At 40.9% G+C, this 19,740-nt stretch overlaps 2 long non-coding RNA genes across 3 annotated transcripts in view; one reads left to right on the forward strand and one right to left on the reverse strand.

Annotated features, from left to right (window-relative positions):
• LOC123508417 overlaps positions 1 to 19,740 on the reverse strand; it is a 98,558-nt gene that overhangs the window by 38,460 nt on the left and 40,358 nt on the right. The gene's annotated exons all lie outside the window — the stretch shown is intronic.
• LOC123508416 lies at positions 16,855 to 17,867 on the forward strand. 2 transcript variants are annotated; one of them, XR_006675937.1, is made up of 3 exons: positions 17,072 to 17,464; positions 17,593 to 17,662; positions 17,832 to 17,867. It is a non-coding gene; the product is annotated as an uncharacterized LOC123508416 (long non-coding RNA). The 2 variants fall into 2 exon arrangements; XR_006675938.1 differs by having other exon boundaries at positions 16,855 to 17,662.

Consider the following 19,740-nt stretch of genomic DNA (forward strand, 5'->3'; position numbering starts at 1 on the left):
GTGTTCAGCGTTCAGTGTTTATCGTGCGGATTCTCGATGCCTCTCTCACTCAATATCGGAGTCTAGATATGTATTATTTTTTTTACTAACCTAGCAATTGTTTCCGTCATCCAATACCGTTGTGAGCCGGTATTTTAATTAGAGGGGGATAAATTTATTTGTTTCCTTTTTTTTTTCATTCAGACAGGAAGGGAATGCAAGGCTGTGTCTGGTGTAAATGTATTTATTTCGTGTGTGTGTGTGTGTGTGTGTGTGTGTGTGTGTGTGTGTGTGTGTGTGTGTGTGTGTGTGTGTGTGTGTGTGTGTGTGTGTGTGTGTGTAATTAGAAAATGAATATTTTTTTCATTATCTTTGCACCTCTGTAGTAAATCGTGTACGTAGCTTGAATGTTTTATAAATGAAGTGAAGGAGAAAAATGTTGAAAAGTTTCTATAAAATAGTTCATAAATGACAGACCGTGGCGTGTTCATTTTTCGTGTTCTGTTTTATGACCTTTCGTTTCCATTTCTTTTCCCTTCTAGTGCAAGCAGCGGCAGCAAATGTTTCAATGCTTCGCGTACCTCCCTTTCATTCTGAAACAATTGTTTCCTAGAGATCAGGTGCTTTTCTCTGCTACTTTAAACGGGATACAGTGGATGTCATTTGAGTTTACAAGGGTTTTCATGATTCTGGTGATAATTTAACAAAAAATTTGTGTTAATAGAAAAAGAACATTAATGAAAACCTTACTAAAACATGTCTGTAGGCTTTCAGACTAGTGGAGATGAGACAAAAATGACTTAAGCAATACCTCAGTTAAACTCTTAGAATAACTCTACATTTCCCAGAACATTCCACAATGATAGCTCAAGTCCTTCGTTCCTCTATTGTTTTCATTGCTTATCTTTTGACTTGTAAATGGCCAGAAAGACTCATTGTAAACCTGCGAATAGTTTACTGTCAGTTTATATTGTTAATTGTGTTCCTAGAGGTGTTGTCATGTCACACACTCAAAAGATGGTATTAATTAACGTTACTGTTGGTCTGTGTGTTTGTGAAGAGTTCCATATGAAGCGGTAATTCGAACGAGAGGTTTAAGAGACCCTCACCCCAGCACTTCATCCACGCAGCGACGGTCTCTCTATTCTTCGTCGTTCTCTGAGTCAGCTTTAATTTAATTTTGTTTAATTTCGGTCCATCTGATTTAATTTCACTTAGGAGTTCGCTCCTAACGCACCTTGGCGTCTGCCTACCTATCTTCCTCCCTCACAATTAGTAAACGCTCCAAACTTCTCCCTAACTCCTTGCACCCAACAAAAACCTCCTCTTCTACTGAACTTTCTTCTAATTTACTGCCGACCATAAGAGTCTTTCCAAACCTCTTCCAGACTTCTTCCTTTTCATGATCGCATTATCCTTTACCCTTTCACGAAACTCTCCTTACAACTTCCCGAACGCCTCATCAGTAATGCTCCTCCACCCGCAGCTCTCCATGCAGACATCACCGCAAACCATTCATGTCCCTTCCCTATCAGCTCCTTCACCTCGCCACCTCCACCGACGCTCACACTTATACCCTACCACCTCTTCTCCACCCGGCCACCCTTCATGCCTACACCCGGGAACTTCCTCCTATTCATGTTGACTATCCCCTCGTCAACCTTCCCCTTGGTGGTGTTTGAATGAGTGAATGGAAGAAATGAAAAAGGTTGTTAATAACGTACTGAGAGACCAGATTTAGTAAGTGGATAAGAGAATCAGTGGTGATACAAGTGGCGAGTGAAGTGAGAAAGTAAATTTAGTGAGGGAGAGAAAGTGAGGGGAAAATACTTAATGAGTGAATGAGTTCTGATATCAGTCCTAACTTTCTTTCCTTAAAATCGGCAACACTCAAAATGTCATAGTGAGTTGTGGTGCAAAATTAGGGAAAGCAAATTAAAAGTCTTGATTTATCACGATAATGAGTAATATCTCAATTCCATCAATCATTTCCTTTGTATTGAGGTGAGATAATTCACTTAAATTCTTCTCCCATCGTTCTCCTTCCCTGTTCTTCATGTGCCTTCTTCGTCTCTTTGCTATTTATATGTTCTCTTTCCTCTTCTTTCTCTCACCTGGGATTAATCAATATTTCTTACCTGAATGTTTTTATTTACTTTTCTTTTTTAGCATATCCATCGTCCTCCTTGTTATTTTTTCATGAAGGAGGCAAGGGAAACCGCATTAAGTTTTTCCCACCGGTTTTGTAGAGTCTGGCGAGGGAAAAGTTTAAGGGGACAATAAAAAAAAAACGACTGGGGAAATGATAAGCAAAAAAAGCAGAGAAAAAGAATGTTGTATTCTAAAGGAACCATCGTTATGTGTGGAGATTCTGCTCGTCTTTGTATATGCAAGAACTCTCCATCTGATATTTACTGACCTTTCAGGTAGACTTAGTTTGAGTTAGAAAATACCTGAGCAACACCTGACTCACATCAATTAAGCAGCCAAGGAGTCTCGTCCAATCAGCAAGAGATCCGATGCCAAATGTGGGACTTCATTAAGAGGATTTACATTTTCGCGCGCGCCCGTGTATGTTTCCGCAAAGAAGGATGCACGAGTCCCCGCAAGGCCTCAGGATCCTATTATTCGTTTTCCCCGCAACAGAAAACAAGTCGTCAGGGAGAGGAGAGTGGAAAAAAAAGCATGAGTAAAGCGTGTTGTGGGTAGGCTGATAACACTCTCAGACACGGTAATGTTGCGTAATTGACTCTCCCCCTTGTTAATTGATAGTTTGAGGAGGAGGGGAATTAGGTATTCATGAAGCTCAACAAGGAATAGAGTAATTTTCCATAACACAACCTCTTCCCCACGCCCCGAGCAGGTCTCTTGGGTTATTCACTCAGGGAAAGGGGATGAGGCGGGAAGAAAACATTTAATTGTGTGACTCGGGAACTGAATGTTAAGTGGCCGCCTAAATATTTCTCCTTCGCTTCCAAATGTTGACCTTTGGGATTGCCTTCTGTTTGTGTACGATTCCAGTGGTGATGGTGGTGGTGGGATGGTGGTTGGTGAATCTCTATGTGTGTGTGTGTGTGTGTGTGTGTGTGTGTGTGTGTGTGGCAGAGAGGAATGTTTTCATCGATGTAAAAAAGTAGAACGAGAGCCAATTAGTCCCCAGCAGGAGCAACCACGTTCTTTTTGGTTCTTCTTTGACCTCTACACCGCTTCCTCCTCCTCCACCTCCTTCTCCTTCACTTCTTCTTCTTCCACCAGCTCCTCTTCTTCCTCGTCGTCCTCGTTCTCCTTCTCGTCGTCTTCTTCATCCTCGTCCTCGTCCTCCTCCTTCTCCTCTTTAAAAGAAACTAGATCACTGTACACTACGTGGATGATTATTTATCCTCCTCTTCCTCCTCTTTCCCCTCTTCTCCATATCCTCCTACTTCTTCTCCTCCTCCTTCTTCTCCTCCTCCTTGCCATCATCGTTATCCAGCTCATCCAAGGCCCCTCTTCCTCATCAAAGGGTTTTCTTCTCACTTTATCATTATCTTTTTTGTTTACTCTCACCTTTCTGGACTCTCTCTCTCTCTCTCTCTCTCTCTCTCTCTCTCTCTCTCTCTCTCTCTCTCTCTCTCTCTCTCTCTCTCTCTCTCTCTCTCTCTCTCTCTCTCTCTCTCTCTCTCTCTCTCTCTCTCTCTCTCTCTCTCTCTCTCTCTCTCTCTCTCTCTAATACTCACCACGTCTCCTTCCACGAACACCTTCATCAACTCTACACTTCCACTCAGTTCCCACCTCACCCTCACACCTTCTTCGCCATCTCGTCTTACCTCTTCCATTTGCTAATGCTCCACTCATCCTTCGCATTAATCTCAGGGAACCTCTTCATTATCTCTCTCCAGAATTGCCTCCACTTCATTCCTTCATTCCACTCCATATCATTCCAGTCGGCGGATTCTCTTACTTACTCCAGCCTCCGCCTCTCTCTCTCTCTCTCTCTCTCTCTTGCTCTCGTTGCTCCTCTGTTTCTCCTTCAGTTCTCCACACTCCCTTTCCTCTCTAAACGTCTTCACTGGTCTGACTTCCTGTGCTTCTTTACTCGAAGGTCAATTTATCGCTTCACCTCCACAGAATCCTCTCCATTCTTTCCTTTAATTTCCCTCCTCCTCCTCCTCCTCCTCCTCCTCCTCCTCCTGCTTTGCCTTTCTCTTCATCCCTTCCCTCTCCATGTTTCCTCTGCTTTCTGTTCCTCTCTTTTCTTTCTGTCTCTGTCTGTCTCTGTTGTCTGTGTGTCTGTCTGTTTTTTAATTTTTTAATTTATACCATGTGGGCTTTTCACGGGAATTTATGGGCTAAAAAGGTGATACTTTTTGGGGTACCTCCTATCTCAAAGCCCACCCGCTAGGAAATCGTTGCCCCGAGTGAGGAAGCCCAACCTACACTCGGACAGTGGACAGGATTCGAACCCGTGCGCTTGGAGATCCCTCGGACCCCAAAGCACGCATGGTTCCACTGTACCACGGCGGGTTTGTCTCTCTCTCTCTCTCTCTCTCTCTCTCTCTCTCTCTCTCTCTCTCTCTACAACATATTTTTCCTCCGTGCCCACTCCTTTATTCGTGTTCATCTCTTGTTCTCTTTCCTCTTCATTTGTCCCTCATCCACTGGTGTGTTTTCTCCTTTAGTTTGTTCTCTGTTTCTCCATTTCTGACGGGCTTTGTACCACTCTGTACCACTCTACTCCTACCTTCCCTCCTCACCTTCCAGCGCCTCTCACACAACAATGGCTGACATCCCGCCCCATTGATTCGGCTAATTGTTTATATGTGATACGAGGGATGCCTGTGAGAAACTATCTTCAATCTCCCCTGCGCTGCTGTGGAAACTCATCTTCCCATAAACAGGTGGACTAACTTTGCTACTGTAGGAATGGAAGTCGCGGTGAATCTTCCATCCTCCATCCAGGTCTTTTGATATTTTGCTAAAGCCTTACCGAGTAATTTAAGACGGCTGTCCCAACCTCCCCAAGTTAATTAACATTTCTGCTGCCACTGCCGCCACCCTTGTGTTGCGTCCCTGGTGCATAAAGGTTCATGTTGGGCTTAATATTCCCAGCCCAGCCAACAACACCGAGGCCCGGCTGTGTTGTGCTGGAATAACAGAGGCGGTAGGGAACCCTCGCGTCTCGCCTTCGGAATATTTCACCTGTCCTAGACGCTAAGGAGGGAGGATAGAGATAGCGTCGTGTGATTAGCTCCAATTACCTCCCCTCCCCTGACACCCCTATGAGTTACGCTTTTTTTCCCTTCCTTCTCTGCCATGATGCGTCGCCGCCAGCCAACAGCGAGGTGTGTGAGCCGTCTTACTGCTCTCATACTTAATTAGTTCTAGGTTTCATGAATCTTCTCCTTGTTTTCCACTTCCTCCCACCCTCTACCACCCTCTCTCTCTCTCTCTCTCTCTCTCTCTCTCTCTCTCTCTCTCTCTCTCTCTCTCTCTCTCTCTCTCTCTCTCTCTCTCTCTCTCTCTCTCTCTCTCTCTCTCTCTCTCTCTCTCTCTCTCTCTCTCTCTCTCTCTCTCTCTCTCTCTCTCTCTCTCTCCTCAACGTCTTCTGTCTTGTCCTTCTTGAGTTCCTCCTGGATATTTTCATCCTTCCTTTTGTACTTTTCCTCCGAGCCTTGTTCCCTTTCTTCTTCTTTTTTTTATCTCTCCTCTTTCTCCTTTTCTTCTTCATTGTCTTTGTCTTTTCTTCTATTTGTCGACATTTCCTTCCAGATATCGAACTTTTTTCTTCCTCCTTTTCGTCATCATACCTTTCCTCCTCTTCCTCTTCCTCATTTTTCACTCTTCTCGTCATCTTGCTTCCTCGTTACCATCCTTGTCTTTTATCAACTTAACTACATCTTTTTTATCTCCAGAGTTTAATGACGTGTAAGAAATGCATCCGATTTTCACGTCGCGCTTATTCTAGAAAGTTTAAGCGCTTCTTTAATGAGGCTGTGTATAAAAAGAGAAGAAAAATATTTATATATAAAACACCTAATTAGAGCTAAGTATACAAGAGTTTCCTATTGCTCGTAACACAATTCAAGCTTTTCTCTATTTTTTTCGCTCATACATCCTGTTTTTTTTTTTGTGTATTAAACTCTTGACTGGTATTTTGTATATCTATCCTCCATTATAAATCACTCTGAGATTCCTTTACTTATTGTACAGCCATTTGGAATCTTTAGACTGGCTGAAAATTGCAAAATCTACTCTTTTTAATCCGATTCTTTCTTGCAGAGCCTCATTAAGGTTTCATGTACGAGTATTACTTCTGGTATTGTTAATTGTTTCATATAACAGTGAAAGGGTTAACGTTAGGACGGAGCCTGTACACTAATGCCATGAAATACTAAATAATTAAATCACACAATAAAGCATAAAGACCCACGACTCCTCGGAAATAAGATAGAAAAGGACGAATTCTATTTTGAGCCTTCATTGTGTGAGAGATAAAGGAACGCTAAGGTGCTCGCGGCGTCCACTTTATCGGCACAAAGAACTCAAGGCAGCGTCCAGTGAGTCACATGACGGAGCTCCACTGACGTGACTGCAAAGTACGCTTCCCAGGGACGTGTTTAAAGGAGCTAGATTGTAGTTTTCTTTACTCAGACGTATCATAAATATCAAGGTTGATGTGGCTGATCAGAAAGGTTGATTACAGATGGACTCTCTCTCTCTCTCTCTCTCTCTCTCTCTCTCTCTCTCTCTCTCTCTCTCTCTCTCTCTCTCTCTCTCTCTCTCTCTCTCTCTCTCTCTCTCTCTCTCTCTCTCTCTCTCTCTCTCTCTCTCAGAAATAAAATAGAAGGAGGTAATGAATTTCAAGTGACACATTTTCCTTTATTTCGTTTTGTCACATGCCTTTTTTTCTATTTCATACGTGATACAGACAGGCAAAGGACGAAAAGAAAGAAAAAACTAATTAAAAAAAAAAAATGGAAATGTCCCTTTACAGTACTGCACCAAAAAGTCAGGGTAGGAGAATGACCCAAAACAGTCAGCACTTGACATTTCCATTTACAAAGCGTCTGTAGAAACGAGAACTTAACTGAACGGCGCTCACGTAAAAGCGTAAAAGCGTTCCAGCGGCGACAGGTTCAGTGAGGCAGGTTGAGATCGTGCCCCAGTTATTGATTCTACCGACGGAGAGGAGGCAAGGCGCGGCGAAGGGGTTACATACACTCCCATAGTGGCCATTAATCATCCTGGAGGCAATCAAGGTGACGTTGATCCAATCCATCACATCACGTCACGCATTACTATCCCCAGCGACTATCCCGGCCAGTAAGATCCTCGGGACAAAAGATCCACACAAACAAAGCGTGCAGGAAACAAATGTAAAACAAAAGCAAGACGGGAGGCTGCACCCGGACAAAAGCGCACGAGGACACCATTTCCTTCTGTGAGTGTTTTGGGAACGTCAATATAGAGTGCACGTACTTTTTGTTTTCCTTTTCTCTTTTTTTTTTCTGTTTTGCGTCTTTCTCTCTCTCTCTCTCTCTCTCTCTCTCTCTCTCTCTCTCTCTCTCTCTCTCTCTCTCTCTCTCTCTCTCTCTCTCTCTCTCTCTGTGTGTGTGTGTGTGTGTGTGTGTGTGTGTGTGTGTGTGTGTTTGCTAGGGAAGGGAAGAAGTGGGAGTATATACTTCGTAGCACACACACACACACACACACACACACACACACACACACACACACACACACACACACACACACGAGGGCGCGATTATTGGCCTTCCCCTCCTGCCGCACTGCGAGGTCACAACTCTACGAATTAGTCTCATACCTATTCTGTGCCAGATGAACAACCTCCACAGTCTGAAAGGTGACCTGGTCCAATAGTCTGTGTGCTGCCGGGGATCAGAACTGAGTGCGGTAACTGCCGGGCCAAAGTGCGAGTAGGTGACCAGGCTGAGTTCTGAATGCAATCTACCTGACGTCATGTATTCTGCTGTCCAATTCCCGTATCTATTGTGGGGGAAGGAAGCGAAAGAGAAACCTCGTCACTGGCCTTCCTGCATCACGTGCTGGTTGCTGGTATCTCTCTTTCTCCCTCTCTATAGGGTTCACACCAGTAGGCCTATTGAACCTCCTTTCGCTATACAAACTTCATTTCACGCCTCTCTCCTTTCCTTCAATTTTTTCTCCCTTTAATTTCGACTTTTCCCTTGCCTTTTTTCCCTTCCTGTCACCTGGTCCTTACCTCCCCTAAGTTCCACACCCCCCACCTGTCCTTCCTTCTCGACTACCCCAGCTTTCACAGTCCAGGCGAGGAACATTTCTTTCAAATTCACGGAAAGCACGAAAAACTACGAAGTTAGCACTTTAAGGCGATGGTTGCACACTGAGGGAGACACACAAATGCCCCATGACATGGAAGAACCGCCCTTGGATCCTCCACCATTGAGTCTTGTGTTGCGTCGCTGATTCGGCTGCAAAATCTGACCAAAGAGTGACGTGAGCGAAGTGCAAGAGCGGGAGGCTGTCACGTGTCCTTTGTCAAATGGATATAGTCCCCCGTTCCTTCCTTCCTTTTCCCCACGAGTTCTCTTCCGCTGCCTGGTTTCAACGCGCCGGGAGAATAGGATACACGCTCACTGCTCTCGCTGTTGGTTCACTCTCCCTCACTTTCACCCGAAACATCCTCACCTTAGTCCTTCCTATATACACTGAGTCACTCTTTATTCACCATTTGACACTTGATGGAATTTTTTTTATTCGAATAATTCCACTTCAAGTTTCTGATGAAAAATAACGTTTGCCGAAGAACTGATGGGTCGAAGGCAACGTTTGCTATCAGAAGTACGTGCCTCTGAAAATTATACACCAAATTCGTACCACATTTTATTACGCTTGGGAAGGACATAAACTTTCCAGAGACGGAGTGGAAGTAATGAAATGACGTAACGTGTCTAATCTCGTCCGACTTCCTAATGGATTCTTTTCAATTGGAACGTGAATCTGAGTAAAACTAATTAGATTTTCCTTCTCAAGGTCCACAGATACATGGCGGCTCACCATTCCTCTGGTGCTGTTTGTGTGACACGGAAATGTACTCAAGTTAAGATCATTTGCCTATAAAATTGTTTGTGTTGTGGCAGGATCAGCACAATGTTATATTCTGTATCAGTCTAATGGCATTGTCACGAGAGAGAGAGAGAGAGAGAGAGAGAGAGAGAGAGAGAGAGAGAGAGAGAGAGAGAGAGAGAGAGAATGAGTATTGAGAATGAATGAGAGAGAATGAGTATTGAGAAGTTATCTGAACCAATATTTACATTCTTAAAGTCATAACACCAAGCTGTTTATCTTGCGTTGCTAATTATGTGCCTCACTTTTGTCTGTTTTCGCTTTATCTGTTTATCAATAATCATATCAGTGTGTGTATTAGTCTTTGTGTGTATCTTGAACGGTTATTGTTATTGATTTCCGTTAAAGGATTATGAGCCAGGCTCCAACCTAATCGGCTTGCAGTGCGCGGACTCCCATCCCCCCACACCTGTTGTGCGCATTGGGGGTAGGAAGAGGATTCGAGGGAGAGGAAAGGGTGGGAAGGGGTGTCTGCCATTGATGAGGCACGGTAACTATTACGCTACTACTACTGTTGCTGCTGCTACTGTGTCCAATACTGTGGTTACTTCTTCTTTTACTACTTCTACTACTACTACTACTACTACTACTACTACTACTACTACTACTACTACTACTACTACTACTACTACTACTACTACTATTGTTGTCTCAATAACAATGATGATAATAATGATAATGATAGTAATAATAACAATAATAATAATAATAATAATGATAATAATAATAATAATAATAATAATAATAGTAATGACGATATTAATGATAATAAAACCCATATTCAGTTTTCCCTTCTCTCTCTCTCTCTCTCTCTCTCTCTCTCTCTCTCTCTCTCTCTCTCTCTCTCTCTCTCTCTCTCTCTCTCTCTCTCTCTCTCTCTCTCTCTCTCTCTCTGCCTTACATAAAACAAAATGTATTTCAAGATAGTGAAGTCATAATTTTCAGCCTCAGTGACAGTTTCCGAAAGTTAAATATTTTCTACGGTTCGAGAGGGAAAGTCTCTGGCTTGTTAACTTGACAGTGAGTTCTTATTCCGATGATTAATAACTCTAAACTCAACGATTTATAAGCCTCTGTCTCTTACCTAACTCGTGATTAATGTTGCCTGTAAAAAGTCGCAGGAAACATAAAATTACTGAAAGAGAAATATTTTAAATTTTGGTCAGAAGGAAGCGACGATCATTAGGACTTTTCCAAATGGCGACAACAAAATGGTTGGCGGAAAAAACGACAACGAACCTAACAGGAAAAAACTTTACGAAAAACATGATGGAAAAAAAGTAACAAAGCGTGACAGAAAAAAAAAGACTGCACAACTAAAAAAGAGGGACAACAAATTTAATGAAAAAAAAATCTTGAAAAGTAAAAAAGAAACGGATACAAACGTGACATGAAAAGAACAACGTGGATAACTTATAGATAAAGTAACATAAATAAAAGCAGCATGACGTGAACCCCTTTTCAAAAATAAATAAATAAATAAATAAACAAATAGAATAACAAACAAACAGGGAACATGATTAACTAGATGCACTTAATCCAGCATAACTCCAATTACTCTTCCCCCAAAAGTGTGGTGTTGATTGGGGTAAATTTGTGCCGTTGTAAATGTGCACTTTTTAATCCCCTTCCTCCCCCGGGACGTTTGTGCTTTGCCTCTGATGGCGCCACATTAGTTTATCAATTCATTTACTTCACTGCCATTTCTCTTCGTCACGCGGCCTTCAGTGAATGAGTGAGTGCTCAGGGAACCACCTCAGGAACAAAAGGAGTTAACATGCAGGTGTTCTATCATCATAAATCCCAGGTAACTGCAGCCCATTACTCAGGTAAGGCGGGGCGTTTCATCACCTGGTCTTAAGCTGATCGTTTGTAATCCTGAGGCTCACCAGGACCGGCCGGGCTGTGTTCTAGACGGATTCCGGCAAAACGTCTTTATGTGAGGCTGATTCCGAGCAGCTAATAAGGACAAAATACTTGGTGTTTAGCTGGATACGAGGCAGAATAAGATGGTGCTATTAAGTGAAAATATTAAAGTATACGACGGAGAATATCGTAAGAAGATTGTCATAAGATGTATGTATTTTCAAGTATTAAAAGACAACAATTATTAAAGTTAGGCAAAAAGTCAAGATTATCTTTTTATATTACGCTAAATTCGTTTTATTTATAAGCAAGACGTAGATCAAATACAATACTGTCAGGCGTTACAGCACGACAGATAACGCGAACTTGCCAATAGTTGACGCATAAAGAAAATAAACAGGAAAAAAACAACAACAATAGAGAACATTAACCTCTTTATTACTGAAATGCATATTTACCATTATTTTTGTGTAAGATTAGACGATTTTATTTGCATTAGGAAGGGTCTATGGAGGTCAAAAGATTAATGGCTAGAGTCTTTACTTTTTTAATCCCCCACATAAATTTCTGAAGCCATGTAGAATTGCCAAATAGTAACCAGAATGTCTATGAAAAAGTGTCACGGTACTGAAAGGGATAAAAATTTTTTTTCACTATACTAAATTCTTGTTATTGTAATCATAACGGATCATGATTAACATTTCTATCAAACATTACTATATAAGAGACAACACAAACGTATTTTAGGTGACGGATCATTACTGTTCCGATGAAAAAATAAAGTAAAGAATAAAAACAAGGGATAAAATAACTACATTTACGTTCCAGGATTTTGAACAGGTAGAGGATGGGTTGGTTTTCCCTGCGACCCTTTCTGAGTGGTATTGGTGCAGCGCCTTGCTCTCATTGGGGTGGTGAGGCAGCGGGGCAAAGCTTGAGTCGTGCTATAACCCTGAGTCAGCCTGGAAACACCGCTGGAAAGCCTACGATGCTACCAGGCTGCAGGACCCAGATATGAGTTAGGGGCTGCTCTCTCTCTCTCTCTCTCTCTCTCTCTCTCTCTCTCTCTTCCAGTGGCGACTTTCTAGGCTTCCTTTGGGTATTATGTTATTCTTAGTGTTTCCTTGTTATTTTCATTCTTTTGTGATGTATGTGGCAATTTATATTTGTTGTTGCTCTTGCATTCATTTTCTTTTTCTTTATTTCCCTTTCTTTAATTCAACTCCTCCTCCTCCTCCTCCTCCTCCTCCTCCTCCTCCTCCTCCTCCTCCTCCTCCTCCTCCTCCTCCTCCTCTTCTACCTCCTCTACCTCCTCCACCTCCTCCTTCTCCTCCTCCTCCTCCTCCTCCTCCTCCTCCTCCTCCTCCTCCTCCTCCTCCTCCCCTTCTTCTTCTTCTTTCTCCTTCTCTTCCACTTGCCACACCCTTTATTTTTATTTTTTTTACCGTTGTCTTGCGTCACGATAAATGACGAACAGTAACAATTTTAGATCTTCTTAATAAATTTTCAATATATATATATATATATATATATATATATATATATATATATATATATATATATATATATATATATATATATATATATATATATATATATATATATATAATTCTATGTCTCTTTTTTTTTCATGTCATCGCGTTTCTCTCATGCCCTTCGCAGTTCACTTTTACTAGTTTTTTTTCTATTCTCTCTCTCTCTCTCTCTCTCTCTCTCTCTCTCTCTCTCTTTTATTTTACAGTTGTTCCCCGTCATCCCCATTCGAGTGTAAAGAAAACGGAAATGTGTTTGTTTTACAGGCAAAGTTGCTTTCATGTACTCTTGCTGTTTTTTTTTTTTTTTTTTTTTTTTTGAGGATCTTGTTTCTTTCGCACCAACAGTCCCTCTTTCGCAAGATTTCAGAAGGAGACAAAAGCCTTCCTTTGTTGATGTCTTCTAAAGGAACTGAGTGCCTCCCTTGATCCCGCCACCCGCGTTCTACTTTTTATCTCCCTTCCTTGTGCGGCAGCGGCGACTGCGGCGGCGGGGGCGGCAGCGGCGGCGTAGAGGTGAAGCGATATTATTTGGGAAGAGGAAAATTTAAAGCAGAAATGTTACTACAAATTTCTCCCCTCCGGACTTTACGTTTCCCTCAGGTATTTTAATGCTTTCATATCGTCGCCATTATGCATTAAATTCACCTGCGTCATAATTCCTCCTTTTCCTGGTCCCTTTTCCCGACGCTAGAGGGCACAGTGGCGCTGAAGAATGGCGGAGGTTAAAATGAAAAAAAATAAAAATAATAAAATAAGTGAGTCGACGCTTTGCGGGTGTGTTTTGTTTGATGTGCGCCACCAAGCCGGGGGCGGCGACCCTCAGAGGTGACGCGGCCAAGAAATTTATTGAAGTGAAACGATGTTGAAATTTTTGTGGAAAGTTACAATTTTTTTCATCATCCCAGAAAAGAGACATTACTTTTGGTGGTCATTTTTTCTCATTTTTTCTTTATTTCTGCAATTAAAGGCGGTGGAAGTGCTCTCTCTCTCTCTCTCTCTCTCTCTCTCTCTCTCTCTCTCTCTCTCTCTCTCTCTCTCTCTCTCTCTCTCTCTCTCTCTCTCTCTCTCTCTCTCTCTCTCTCTCTCTCTCTCTCTCTCTCTCTCTCTCTCTCTCTCTCTCTCTCTCTCTTGATGTTGCTTGTCCTCGCTTGTCTTTTTAAACACAATATATGCTGGATATTTAGTTTCCCAGGGACACATACAAGGCAGGGCACAACAGTCACCCGGCACCAGACATTTCATTATCTCCTAGCACTTCTCTTCAGTCTCCTCTAAGCACCAACCACCTCCAGATAACCGCAAGAGACCTAGACAGCCCCAGTCAGACCCCAGAGAGCTCCTAGACAGCTCTCGGACAGCATCAGACAGCCTCACTCCATCTCACTCCTGTCTCGCCTTGTCCTTTCTTTGGTGGTGTGCTGCTGTCCCTCTCACGTCTGCGGCTGAGACAAAACCAGAGTGAGATTTAGTTACACACTCGAGGAACTTTGGCCAACTATTTTCTTTCAAATTTTTTCTCTCGAAATTTTACCGACTTCGAAGCTCGTCATTTATAGGTTCATTTCCGGTACAGTATAGTCAGTTAGAGTCGACGCTGAAGTCTTTTATTTTTTTTTTTTTCATTTTCTATCTTTTTTTTCTTTTCTCTTTATTTCTTTGTTTTACCTCTTTTTTTTTGTCATGTCATGCCTTGTCTTGTCTTGTTTTGTTTTTATTTATCTTGTCTTATCTTACCTGTCTTTGTCTTGCCTTGTCTTGTCTTGCTTTGTTCTGCCTTGTGTTCCTTTCCTCTTGTTTTATATTGTCTTGTTTTGTCTTACCTTGTTTTAGCTTGTCTTAGCATATCTTACCTCGTCTTGCTTTGCCTTGTCTTGTCTTGCCCATTTGATTGCCAGTCCCCACAGCATTGTCGAAAAGAATCATAGAAAATTTGAAGACAATTTTCTTGAAATCTCCCTCTTAAATTAATTCAAGTCATAGGAAGGAGGAAATGTAGAAGCAGGTAGGGATTCCCAAAGCTAACTAGAGTAAATGATGAGTGAAGTCGCACTAGGAGAGAAGGAATGCAGGTAAGAATATCAGAAAAAAGTTTAGTTTGAAAATGGTAGAAAAAAGCAAGCGATGCAACATTGTGGCAATGCCGTGCAGGGATCGAGGGAGGTACTCAATCTCTTTAGAAGACATTGGTAAAGGAATTTATTCTATACTGTTTTGTTTTGTTGTTATTATGTTTTATTTTCTTCTTTTACATATTTTTTCTGCTCTTTTAATATGTTTTATTTTGCAGTATGTTCTTTTTTTTTTGCTTTATCATTGTCTCTTCTAGTCTATTTTGTTTTTTTCTTTTAAATCTTATTACGTCAACTTTTTCATTTTGTTCCATGTTCTCTACTCTTCATTTGCTGTATCCTTTTCAATTTTCATTTTTTCTTCCATATTTTTTTCTTTTCTTTTATTAAAAATTGTTCTGTTTTCATTTTCACTATATTCTGCTCCATTTTCTTTTCTTTTATTTCATTTTGTTGCTTTATGTTATTTCATTCTTATTCTATTTTTCTCTTGTATTCTAATTCAACTTTTTTCTTCAATTGTCATCCATTTCCTTTGTTCCTTTCTTTTCTTTTTTAGTTATTTCTCATTTCTCTCTCTCTCTCTCTCTCTCTCTCTCTCTCTCTCTATATATATATATATATATATATATATATATATATCTCTATTACCCTACGTGTGTGTGTGTGTGTGTGTGTGTGTGTGTAATTCACTGTTTGATCTGCTGCAGTCTCTGACGAGACAGCCAGACGTTACCCTACGGAACGAGCTCAGAGCTCATTATTTCCGATCTTGGGATAGGTCTGAGACCAGGCACACACCACACACCGGGACAACAAGGTCACAACTCCTCGATTTACATCCCGTACCTACTCACTGCTAGGTGAACAGGGGCTACACGTGAAAGGAGACACACCCAAATATCTCCACCCGGCCGGGGAATCGAACCGCGGTCATCTGGCTTGTGAAGCCTGCGCTCTAACCACTGAGCTACCGGGCCGTGTGTGTGTGTGTGTGTGTGTGTGTGTGTGTGTGTGTGTGTGTGTGTGTGTGTGTGTGTGTGTGTGTGTGTGTGTGTTTCACTGTTTGATCTGTTGCAGTCTCTGAGGAGACAGCCAGACGTTACCCTACGGAACGAGCTCAGAGCTCATTATTTCCGATCTTCGGATAGGCCTGAGACCAGGCACACACCACACACCGGGACAACAAGGTCACAACTCCTCGATTTACATCCCGTACCTACTCACTGCTAGGTGAACAGGGGCTACACGTGAAAGGAGACACACCCAAATATCTCCACCCGGCCGGGGAATCGAACCCCGGTCCTCTGGCTTGTGAAGCCAACGCTCTAACCACTGAGCTACCGGGCGTGTGTGTGTGTGTGTGTGTGTGTGTGTGTGTGTGTGTCTATCCAAAGAAAGGTAACAGGTTTATCAAGAAAAGTACTAATTGTAATATCACCGGTTATGAAAAAAATGGTTTTAAAGTAGAAAGGAGTATCACTGAGCAGAACATAAAGATAACGTAATTAAGAGCAAGCACTACAAATAAGAGTTGGAAAGAGTTCAAGCTAAGGGAAAAAAAAAATTCATTGCAAAGTTACGGACGGTCAGAACTAAAGATTCCAGACTCTATTGGAAAATTTTGCAAAGAACACAAAAGAAGTCTGATATACCAGTTTTACCATTGAATTTATTATCCATTTCAATCGACTGGCACAAGACGGTGTGTTACTGAAGAATTCTCAACTGGCATGGATATTGACACTGATTTGTTAAATACTTCAATCAAAGATGATGAGATTAATAAATGTATAGACAAATTAAGAAATAACAAAGCTGCTGGTATTGACAGAATCATTAATGAATGCATCAAGAACACCAAAATGCATGTTGTGTCCACTTTATGTTCAGCTTTTCAACAAAATCTTAGAAACAGGAAACATCCAAGAAGACTGACTAACTGAAATGATTGTACCTATTTATAAGACCACGGGGGACACCCAAGATGTAAAAAATTACAGAGGGATAACTTTGCAAAGTTGTTTAGAAAAACTGTTTGTAACAATACTGAATTCAAGACTGACGGAATTTTCTAATAGTAATTATGTTATAAATGAAATGCAGATTTATTTTAGGCAGGGATATTGCACTACTGGTCATGTATTTGTAATTGATTAAAGTTCTAATTGATTTATTTAAGTATAAAAAGAAAAAAAATACTGTCTATATGTAGACTATACGAAAGCATTTGATCTTGTATGTAGAAATGCACTGTGGTACGAACTACTGAAGATTGAAGTTAATGGTAAAATTATGAGAGTTATAAAGAACATGTATAATAATATAAAATCTTGTGTTTTTGTTAATCAGAAACTTTCAGATTACTTTGTCAGTTACACTGGAGTTAGACAAGAAGAAAATTTATCACCACTTTTGTTCTCTTTTTATGTGAATGACATTGAAGATCATTTGTTAAGAAACAATTGTAATTATGTCAGTATTGTAGATGAATGGGTTGATGATTTGATGCAGATTCTTATATCATATTAATGTATGCGTGTAATATGATTCTCATCATATTAGAATTATAATGTCATTGTTGGCACCTTTGAATGTGGAGCGGGCAGTGTGTGTCGCTGTCATTGGTTGGAAAGAGGTGTAGACACGGGTTGTATTCCAGTTACTGTATAATTGTTATTGGCATATATGACAAGAATTGTAATTATTATTGAGATACATATATTGTTTTCTTACTTATTAACAAGTTTGGTATTGGTTAGTAATGTGTATTTGTTTGTCAAGAGGAAGTTTTCTTTTAGGGTCTGTGTATGTAACACGGATATATATTATACCGCACTCAGGTTGTAGGGGTAAGGTAGGCAGAGGTACAGTTGGTGCCTGTCAGGGGTGAGTGGCGGTTGTTTGACTGAGGTGAGTTTTGTGATAACATTATTTCTCTGATTTGTTTGACTTATGTTATGCCGCTGATTGTGCATATTGGTTGGTGTTATATTAAATGCGGTGCTGATAGGAGGATTTGATTAAGTGTAACTTTGCAGCATAGTTGGGGTAATGCTGTAATCAGACATGTGGTGAAGTCTGCCTTGGCTGATGATGGGCGGTCATTTTGTGAGTACTATTTTATATGTATCGTGTGTCATTGCAATAGTGAATAATAGAATGGGATATGTGTTCATCTTATGTTTATTCTTCTGTTTACTGGGTGAAGTTACAAGATATTGAAGGGAGTTACATGATATTGAGGTATGCTGTGTTTATGTTGACATTAAATTTGCAGGCTGAATCAATCAATAAATCAAGATACAGCAAGTCAGCCCAATCATAGTCATTATCCTACACTACAATGCGGATGATACTGTTATATTAGCTGAGAGTGAAACAAGTTTATGTAATGGACTGAAAGCAATGGAAACATTTTGTGATAAATGGAAGTTGGATATCAATTGTAAAAAGACTAAAACTACTATATCTTCCAGTTTTCAATGTACAGGAAGATATTTCGACTTTAGGTTTAAGGGAGAAGCTATTGATGAATATAAAAGGTGTTATGATGAACTATAATGGGAGTTTTAGAACATGTCAGAAACAACCTTGTCAGCAAGGAAGAAGAAATGTACAATCTTTTAACAAAATGTCGAAAATTAGATTTACCAATTGATTCGCAACTAGAGCCGTTTGATGCAATTGGTGCTACCCATTTTAACGTATGGTTGTGAGGTTTGGGGCTTCAGAGTTATTAAGAATATAGGAAATGTACACGTAACCTTTCTGAAACACATACTTAATGTCCACAAAACAACATATAACGCAATAGTATATGGTGAGTTAGGCAAGTATCCTGTAAGTGTTCACATGAAAACAAGAATATTGAATTATTGGACTAAACTACTAGTTGATATATATAACAAACTTTGTTGCATAATGTATCACTATCTTTTTAAACTGTAGTCTGAAAATGCTAATACGCCATCATGGTTAAATCATATAAGAACAATGTTGAATAATTCAGGCATGTCTTGGATATGGGACTGTCAAGAAATAAATAATCATACTTGGCTGAGACTTGCGTTTGAGAGAAATAAAAAAATCAGTGGATAATGGAATGGAGGTCATTATGAAATGGTAAGTCCTCATGTAAATCTATTAATAGTGGAGTTCCTCAGGGTTCTGTTGTGTCACCCACTCTCTTTCTACTATTCATTAATGACCTTCTTAACCAAACTTCTTGCCCTATCCACTCCTACGCTGACGATACCACCTTACATCTTTCCACGTCCTATCAGGAAGTCAACAGATCACGCAGGGACGCCACAGAACGCCTGACTTCCGATCTTTCTTAGATTTCCGATTGGGGCAGAGAAAATCTAGTAGTTTTCAATGCCTCAAAAACTCAATTCCTCCATCTATCAACTCGACACAACCTTCCAGACAACTATCCCCTCTTCTTCAATGACACTCAACTGTCTCCCTCTTCCACACTGAATATCCTCGGTCTGTCCTTTACTCATAATCTTAACTGGAAACTTCATATCTCATCTCTTGCTAAAACAGCTTCTATGAAGTTAGGTGTTCTGAGGCGTCTCCGCCAGTTTTTCTCACCCTCCAACTGCTTACTCTGTATAAGGGCCTTATCCGCCCGTGTATGGAGTACTCTTCGCATGTTTGGGGGTTCCAGTCACACAGTTTTACTAGATAGGGTGGAATCAAAAGCTTTTCGTCTCATCAACTCCTCTCCTCTGACTAACTGTTTTCAGCCTCTTTCTCACCGCCGAAATGTTGCATCTCTTTCTATCTTTTATCGCTATTTTCATGCTAACTGATTTACTGATCTTGCTAACTGCATGCCTCCCCTCCTGCGGCCAGGCTGCACAAGGCTTTCTTCTTCCTCTCATCCCTATTCTGTCCAACTCTCTAACGCAAGAGTTAACCAGTACTCTCAATCATTCATACCTTTCACTGGTAAACTCTGGAACTCCCTCCATGCATCTGTATTTCCGACTTCCTACGACTTGTCTTCTTTTAAGAGGGAGGTATCGAGGCATTTGCTCCACAATTTTTGCTGACGCTTTTGCACTTTTTGGAGAGCCAGCACTCAAGTGGGCCTTTTTCTTGAATCCTTTCTTTTTTTGCCCTTGGCTGGGCCTCTTCCCTACGTAAAAAAAAAAAAAACACTTGGACTTCATTTA

The sequence above is a fragment of the Portunus trituberculatus genome, chromosome 24 (assembly GCF_017591435.1).
Source record: "Portunus trituberculatus isolate SZX2019 chromosome 24, ASM1759143v1, whole genome shotgun sequence".
In the NCBI taxonomy this organism is placed as follows: Eukaryota; Metazoa; Arthropoda; class Malacostraca; order Decapoda; family Portunidae; genus Portunus; species Portunus trituberculatus.